Source organism: Solanum lycopersicum, chromosome 5 (genome assembly GCF_036512215.1).
Source record: "Solanum lycopersicum chromosome 5, SLM_r2.1".
Classification (NCBI taxonomy): Eukaryota; Viridiplantae; Streptophyta; class Magnoliopsida; order Solanales; family Solanaceae; genus Solanum; species Solanum lycopersicum.
In genome coordinates, this window is record NC_090804.1 from 53342953 (window position 1) to 53352009 (window position 9057).

Genomic DNA, 9057 nt, shown 5'->3' on the forward strand with positions numbered 1-9057 from the left:
TATAGTTTTTGTGGGACTCTCTCTAACCGACAATCACCACTATGAGTCTAGATGGTGATACAATGTCTTCCCCACGTTACCAGAACTGTTCTATACTTTGCCGTCGCATAGAACATCCTCTACCTAGTGGATCCACTGGTTAACCTTACATGATCATCTAAAAAGTATGACATATGAATACCCATAATCGCTACATGGTTTATATGGGGACTTGAGTTATCTGAACTCCTATCCCATATTGGTGCTCAATACTACTCCCAAAACATATATTAGCTCATAGTTTTAAATAAAACTTCCTTCCTTTGGATTACGATAATTTATTGAACACTTTAGCTTAAAAAGCTCCTTCTAAAAACAATGTTCCATTCTTTAGTTCAAAACTCTTTTGGAACTTCTTTAGTTTTCATTTAAATTAAATGTAAAAGATTTATGAACCTTTAGGGAATACTTAGTCCCCCTTTATAACTTTAAAGAATTGAAGTCAACTCCTGCCTTTTTTTAACTTGAAACTTTAACCCTTATGGAATATTTTGTTCCCTTATACCTTTTGACAAATGAACTCAACCTTTACTCTTTTAATTAAATCAAACCTTAGCCTTAAAATGAATTTAAAACATTCAAGTAATACTCTAAGAACTTTTGAAAACTTTACTTTTACTCACTTCATAGCTTTAGACACGACTTCTTACTTTATAGACTTCGATCTTAACTTTCCTTGAATGGATTATGGATTCAAGGTTACAATTTGAGATCATGGATGGTTTCTAGGTATTTAGAAATCATTTGAAGTGATTATAATTCATTAGAGAATGTTAATGTACCTTGGAAGGACTTAAAAAGGCTAATCTACAAAAACTGGATGAAAAATGCTGGGTCGGGCATATTGCTGGCCCCCTGCACCAGCCTTAATTGACTGATGCCTGATTTTTGCGCACAGGTGGCACGCCACTCCAGGCCTTGGTTGGCTGAGGTCAATTTCTGGCTCACTGCGAGCGCACCGCGCCTTCCCCTACCCATGGGCGTCTGACGTATGTTTCAACTCCATTTCCATCTCTAAACTATTCAAAACTTCCTATATCCTTCACTAAACAATAAGAACCATTGGTACTATTAATAGCTACTAAATTCAACTCAAAATAAATCAAATTAACAAGTATCTAATTATTCCTGCACAAATCTCAGCAATTACTTGTTCTGATTCGACGTATTGATCGTTTTGAACTGAAAGCAAACTTTTGGGTGGAATGTTCACATTAAAATGACAACCAACAATCCAATCAATAAGAAATCAAACGTTCTTTCAAGAACTTATCTCCCAATATGAAATAAATCCACAATTTGGCTAAACTAAAACAAATTGATGTGTGGGTGAATTAACCCAACACAAAATATCCCACATACCCCAAAGGGATCACCCGCGATGAAAACCACGCATGATTTTGGACTTGTCTTCCTCTTTTTTTCTCCTTTTCTCCCAAACCCTAAGCGTTATTAAATTTGAAAAACTAATGTGGGACTTGTTTTACCCCTAATATAACCTTAAAATTAATTAGGAAATACTTAGGGTTAAAAGACAACTTTTTCCTTACTAAAATCCGTATTGAACATTCCTCATTCCAACAACCCTACTTCCGGAAGGCATGTCTCCCTTATAAGAGATGGGCTTTATGTAAACTCGGTGGTGTTGGAAAGATATTCTCAAGGCATTTTCAACTATATAAATAATTCACCTAGACTTCTCCTAATATGGAAGTTATGGCCGTTTGAACATGAAAAAATTCACTTTTGAAAGCTTGAATTTTCCAGATTTCCTTACTTATTTTCAAAATTGATTTCTCCTGCTTTTATAAGCTTATCCTTATTTAATTCAAGTTATGAGATGTTACATGATTTTTATACAAGACTCTCATAGGTATGTCTCGATACGAACATGTATATGGAAAGTCTTTCCATTTTCTGATAGAGCAAGAGCATAAGGTCATGTGGGTGATGAAGAAGCTAAATCTAGATTGGTGATTCGCATCAACTCAAAGAGTGAATGAATTGAATTTTCTTGATGAGTTTCTCATAAAAACATATGAAAGTGCAGACTTGTATAACGAGAAGATGAAGAAGTACCACTATCAAATTATTGAAAAGCAAGATTTTGTTGTTTGGTATCTTATGCTTCTATTCAACTCTAGGTTGCGTTTATTTCTAAGCAAGCTCAAGTCCAAAAAGACCGGACATTTCTACTTAGGCAAGTGTTCCCACACAGAGTGATGGATCTTGAAAACAATGAGGGAACAAGGTTCAAGGTGAATGGGCAGAGGATCAAGCTTTATCTTCGGAATATGGAAATTGTTCAAGAAGTGATTGAGGCCTACTATCTTCATGATGTCTGAGTAATCAAGAGGCATGAATCGTGCCACAATGTTAAATCAAGCGCTACTTGGAAGGCAACCCAAGGTGTAAATCTATCCAACTATAAGTTTAAGATTTCTGTTAGTAGTTTTCTTTGTTTATTTGATACGTTGTACCAAAGTAGTTAGGTGTTAATTTTTATTTTATTGTTGGCACATTTAGCATATGGTTCATGTTAATAGATTATCAAAATGAATGGCCTAATGGTTGTTACATGTGCAGGTGTACAAGGAGAAATCTTCGATAAAGGCTTTAGTACTGCAGAGGTATACAAACAACATCGACGTTTTTTATGTCATTTTACTGACCGTAAATGGTGCATGTAAATCCCAGATAAGTTCCTTAATTTTTCCAAGTGTAGACGCTATCACAGTCTGGACTTACGGACCGTAGATAGACCCACACTCAAGAACTATGGACCATAGATAGACCTACGGACCGTAAGCGATGACTCATATGTCCAAACCCTAGTTTGACCTAACTGAACCGGGTGACCACTATTTTAGAAACCCAAGCATAAAACCATTTCCAAATTTTCTAAAACCCCCAACCGTTCCTACACAACAAAAAACCATAAAATCACTCCTTCCCACCATCAATCTAAATAAAAATTAATCCACTCCCATACTCCCACACTCTCATCCTTTTGCCCCGAAATTCTCCAATACTTTCTTTATCAAAGAATTCAAGTGTGCGAGTGCGGTAGAAATAGGTGCTTTGTCATATTGGCCTTTAAATCATAGCATCAACACACGATCTCAGCACTCCTAATTGCATATAAGGTAATAGACATTCCCCTCACTTTGAAATTTTTTTCATAGATTGAACAGTGAATGTTTGGAGTTGGTCTTGACCTTTGGTAGTTAGTCTTCCATGAATGCATGATAAAAATGAAGCATACACAACCTTGGGACGATGATCAGTGATTGTGTATAAATTCTAACTTAAAATTGGTAAAGCTATTAGTTTATATGAATGTTTTGACTTAGCGTTCCATATCGTGTTCTAAATTGAGTGAAAAATAGGAGAATTGTAGTACACTTGGAATGACAAACTAGCATGTATTATGTTGAAATTCATGAGTACACTATGATTTAATTGAAATTGGATTAATATTAGGTTTTAATAGTAAGAAACATCTTAGACCTGACACAGACCCCACCTATGAGACCTGGACTATGGACCATAAGTCAAGCTAAGAATGTAGATCAAGTTCTATGATGGAAGCACTAGCAAATTACCCTAAGTGTGAGACTATAGACGTGGACTATGGTCAATAGTTTAATCAATGAACTATTCTTCATGTCCATAGTTCCCACTAGTGACCAACTTATTGGTCCCTCTGACCTACGGAGGGGGTCTACAGACCATAGGAGGCCACTATAGCATGCTCTATAAATTTTTTACTTCCTCGTTTTTAGTAATAATCTTTTTATATTTGTTATAGGTTTATTTTAGATACTAACAACTTCTCTATAGGTACGAAGGAACCAAATAAGGCACAAGTCACCAAGGGGAGGACTAAACCAACCATACTTTTCCGAAAGCTCATTTTCAATGACTAAGAGGGTGACAAAGACCCCAAGTATATTCACACCACATTATGGTTCGAAATGAAGAAGACTGGGCTAATTGTAATCATCCCAAGAAGGTGAAATATGACTTACTCACCGCCTCGTAATCTCATTAGTAGGATACACTTATCGGAGCACTAAAAAGGTATGTTTTCTATTCCTCCACAAATTAAGTTGTCTGGTGTAATACCGCCTTAATGAGTTAAGGTTCTTTGAGCCTTAGATGTATCAGAAAAATATGTTCGCATGATTTTAAGAAATCAGACATCGAAGAACGTTCAATCACATTTGAAAGTCAGCCTTGAGACGTGCATCTGTGTCTTGGTGTGTCTTGACATGTTTTACGTGTTGGTTTTTTGTGAAACTTATATGTAAGGTCCCTGACATGTTAATGAATTTATTTACGTTGGAAAATTCCGGATACAACTCCCAAGGGACCCCCAAAAGGACCTTAAGGAGGATCACAAACACTTTTTAGACATTGCCTTTGTAGTGTTAATGACGACCTTGAATGACCCCTCATAGGTGGGCCTACGCCCCATCGAATGGAAGGCGTGGTCAAACACATAGCCTGGTTAAGGCTCAAGCCATTTGAAAAGCCTCAGGCGCAAACGACGGCCAACAATACGGACCTTTGTTGGGACTAAGGGGCGTCGATGGCTGTCCGTCGATGTAGCCTACAATAAGCTGCCAAGCGCACTATTAACTTAAAGGGTGAAAATTTAAATTCACCCCACTTCCTAACCTGATACTAGGCTGCTTATTTTATTATTTGTTTGGTATATTAAGTTTGTTTATAACATCAAAATACCATAGCCAATTCACTCTTCAAAAAATAGACTTCCCTACCAAACAAAACTCTCCCAAGAAACCTCCATTGGAAATGAAGCTCAAGAACTTGTATATTGGATGGTGATGATTTATTTGTCATGTTTTCATGCTTTGCTTATACAATGAGTAATTTTAATCGTTCAGGTTTAGATAATATTCCATCTAAATAGCTCTTTCCTAATGTTTTCAAATAGAATTTGTGATCAATCTTCCTAGCTTTCAATCTATCCATAGGTTCCTTCTCAAAGATATTTCAAAAGCATGAGTATGATGAACCATGGATTAGTTACTTTTATAATGATGTTTCTAATCAAACTTCATAATGAACCGATTATCTATTCCAAACAATCGATTTAGCCTAAATGTAGGTTTTTTGATCTTGATCTTATATTCAACGAATTATGATTATATTATGTTGAACTGTATCTGTATACCCTATAATGTATATTGATGGTAAATTATTGATGAGTGATCACTGTAAATCAACGTTTGAAGGTTTGAATGAAATTAGCCTATAATCTTCTATCTCTATAGATTGGTCATTTAGTGTATCCAAGGTGATCTCAATTCTAGGGTAATTGAGGTATGATTTTGTTTAGGTTATGTTATATTTAGATACTTACCTATATTGTATTATTTATTATTTTGAATATTGATCATCGATGATCAAATCAAGGGGCATTTGGTTAGTGATCTATGTTTATGTACTCTCTATTGAATTGGTGATGTCGTGCACATGATAATATCATGATCTTGTGGTGGTTTATGCATGATGTCGTCTATGTTAATGTATATTTAGATACTTCCCAGTACTTGAATTGTTGATGAAAGAAGAATATGGAATAATGATGATCAAAGGATGATGAATTCATGAGGTTTATTATATTCCTCTACTTTTATGTAATAGCTAGTTCAATTGTCCTTATATGGCATTGTGTGGTATGGTCCACTTATGGTTGCGATGTATACTTCTTTTGAATCTATATATGTGTGAATCATGGCCTTTAAGATAAATTAATATTCTATGAGTGTGTGGTTATGATGATTACACTATGCAAAGCTAATTCCTATTTCTCAATCTAGTAGCATGTTCTAGCTATTGATGATGTATTTTACAATTGAATGAACTTGTTAGGGTGAGGTTTAGGTGCTTCCATTGTGTTCCTTATAGGGTTGTTGACTCAATATGTTGTTGATAACCATTATGTGATATTTTGACCAATGTACACACACCCCTCATCCATCCTTATACGTAGTATAGGTTCATGGTGTCTAATGAGAGGATATTCACATATTAACTGATTTTACTACTATGCAAGTAAAGTATATTTCCAGGAAAAATGTTATGCATCCCTTAACTAGGATTACTTGATAGGTGTACTAGTATGGACAGTGTATGGGACCTTGTCTATGCATTGCACATGTGTGCCTTGATAGGATAGTTCCTAGGTTGGTGATATATGTACACTAATATGAATGATTGAGTATGTCATGAATATGTTATATATTCTATGATATCAAGTGTATGATATGATGAAGTATGGATATGCACAGTGTCTAAATGTGTGTATATGAAATGATTGCTCATATATTCATACCTATACTCTAATGTATGAATGTAATGCAAGTATGAACATGTGTGGTAAGAGGGTTTTTATGTGAAAGGTTTGGTCACATATATGTATGCACACACATGAAAGTATGTCTATGATGCTTTTATTATGATTTTTCTTGTTATTAAATTTGAAGCCGCAGACGATGCCTTCTTGCTTGTGTAGTTTGCCTTGCCTGCTTAGTAAGTAAGTGTGTACAGTAGGCTCATTCTTTGGTTTATAAAGATCTTGTAGTATCCAAAGGTAGTCTGCTTGTTAGATTGAATTTCATCTTATATAATAACACAAGCGGGGCCTTATTAATTTAGAGACTTTATCAATAGTATAAGTGGACCTCTCAAAGGTATAAGTAGATACTAGTCTTGCTGGTTCAGACGGTAAGGCCTTGGGTAAGCTCGGGTTATCCTTTCAGGTTGAATGTAGGTAGTGGATGTAGCTTTTTTTATGAAGCTTCTTAGTTCCTAGTTCCCGAAGTGTAGCATAGAGGTCAATAGTGGGGCTATTTGAAGGTGTTCCCAAGTGTACCCTAAACTAGATGGTGCTTTACATATGCTACGTCCATGTGTAAGGATTTCTCAGATGATTTAGGTTGATGAACTCTTATCTATGACGTATGATCTAAGCATATGAGGGATTAAATCTCCTAAGCCTATATTTTATAAAGTAATGATAATAATTGCTTTTCAATAAAGGTAACTTACTTAGCACCGAGTGAACTTAGATGAAGGGTGCCCCTTCCAAATGTGGGAAGGCTTGTTCACCATAGTCCTCACGAGGTGGATAACTACAATGTATCAATAGGCATAATGATGGTTCCCATAGTGGATAAATACAATTCCTCAATAAGAATAAAGAGTATTTCCATATATACCTCCAAGTTCCATAAATTATGCTTTCCACATAGGATCTAGCAAGTGATATAACCTAATATGCTAGAGTTATGTTTATGTTCTATCTTGTCAAGGTAGAGCACCTACCCTTGGTGTAAGGCTCTACACCACCAAATTCCATGTTTAGCACCCGTGGTCTTAGTATCGGTTAGGCTATAGTTTCCCTAAAATAAAATGGACAATGGAAGTAAAGTAAGGATCCTAACTAGGGTAACCTAAGAGAAGTTTCTTAGTTTAGTTAAGGGTATGAGACTTCACCTATGAATTGCACAAGTAGCTCTTTAAGGTTGTTCTAGAAGGTGTTCTTAAGTATATGATTTTTGTTATGTCCTTATGCATGACATTGTAGTGTTTTTTTTCTTGTTATGATGATATGCATGGTATAAGTCTATATGATTTGGTCTTACAATATATGCATACGTGGTTCTTAGTGCTATATGAGAAAGGTATTGCTTGGCATGTATGATTTTTTTACTTTCCTTGTTAATGTACAAAGTAAATGATAATGCTTGTAGTAGGCATAGATTGGGATTATGAGTAAGGTCTTATGATGATTAATTGATGTGAAGTCTAAATATGCTATTTGACTGACTAATGCATCTTATGATGAAATTGGTTGTCTTGAGTTGTATGTAGTCTTGTAATAAGTTCTTCTATGTGGTCTATAAAGTGTGTTGGACAAATGTGAGGTATATGTCTTATTCTATGAAATGGTCCTATGAATGCTTGTGTTGGATTTATGAAGGTTGCATGTATGAGTACTTGGTGGCTTGGAGATAATTAAGTATCGATAATGTAATAGGAAATTATGTATACATTTCACCAAGTATCACTAGAGGGTTACTTGGAAAGTTAAGGAATTAAGAATAAAATTGTTCACTGTATAAGAAAGAACGCGTATTGTAAAGGGGAAAGTGGTTACTGTAAAGTGATGCAAAATATGTTTTAAATTCAATGTGTGGTTCTATATAATGAATGACCATTGAATATGCCTACATGAATTATGTGAATTGTATGATTCTCATTGTATCAAAGTTTATGAAGTTTTCACAAAAAGGCATGATGCATGGCTTCAAGTAAAATTTCTCTTTTTAAATGCATGTTTTTGCATGATTTCTATACTTTGTGCATTATTGTACTAACTCCAGTTTTCTTCATTTTTTAAAAAAAAGTGTAGGTTATGGATTCTTAAAAGATGTATCGATGGTAAATATCTTGATATGTGATTCTCAAGCTCAAGGAAATCAATCCATTAGTCGAAGGATTTCCTAAGTCATGTCGTACTGTAAAATTTGTACTAGTATACTTATGATTTATGTTATAAGGGTCTTATCCATAATTTTCTCTAATGATGTTAAGTCTAAAATGACCAACAAACTTAATGTCTAAGTTTGTATTATGATATTTTATATATAATGGAGGTGATGTTTCTAGCATATGATGTGCTAGAAAATTTTTAAATTTTTCGCTAAATTTACTTATGAAAATGCGATGAATGTTAATTATGGGCTTGTGTAAGATCTCCAAGAGGTCAATTATGCCATCTTACTTCTAGGAGGTGATCCCTGGTCTTGATAAAAGTTGTATCAGAGCATGAGGTTTATGAAACTGGTTTTAGGGTCAAAAGCCTCATATTGCCACGTCTAGTAGATTCTCGTTCATTAATGATGAGTCAAAACACATCTATGAGCGAGAGGCTATAAGACGATAGAGTTTCCTTTCTTCATCATTCTCATTTCGTGCCAT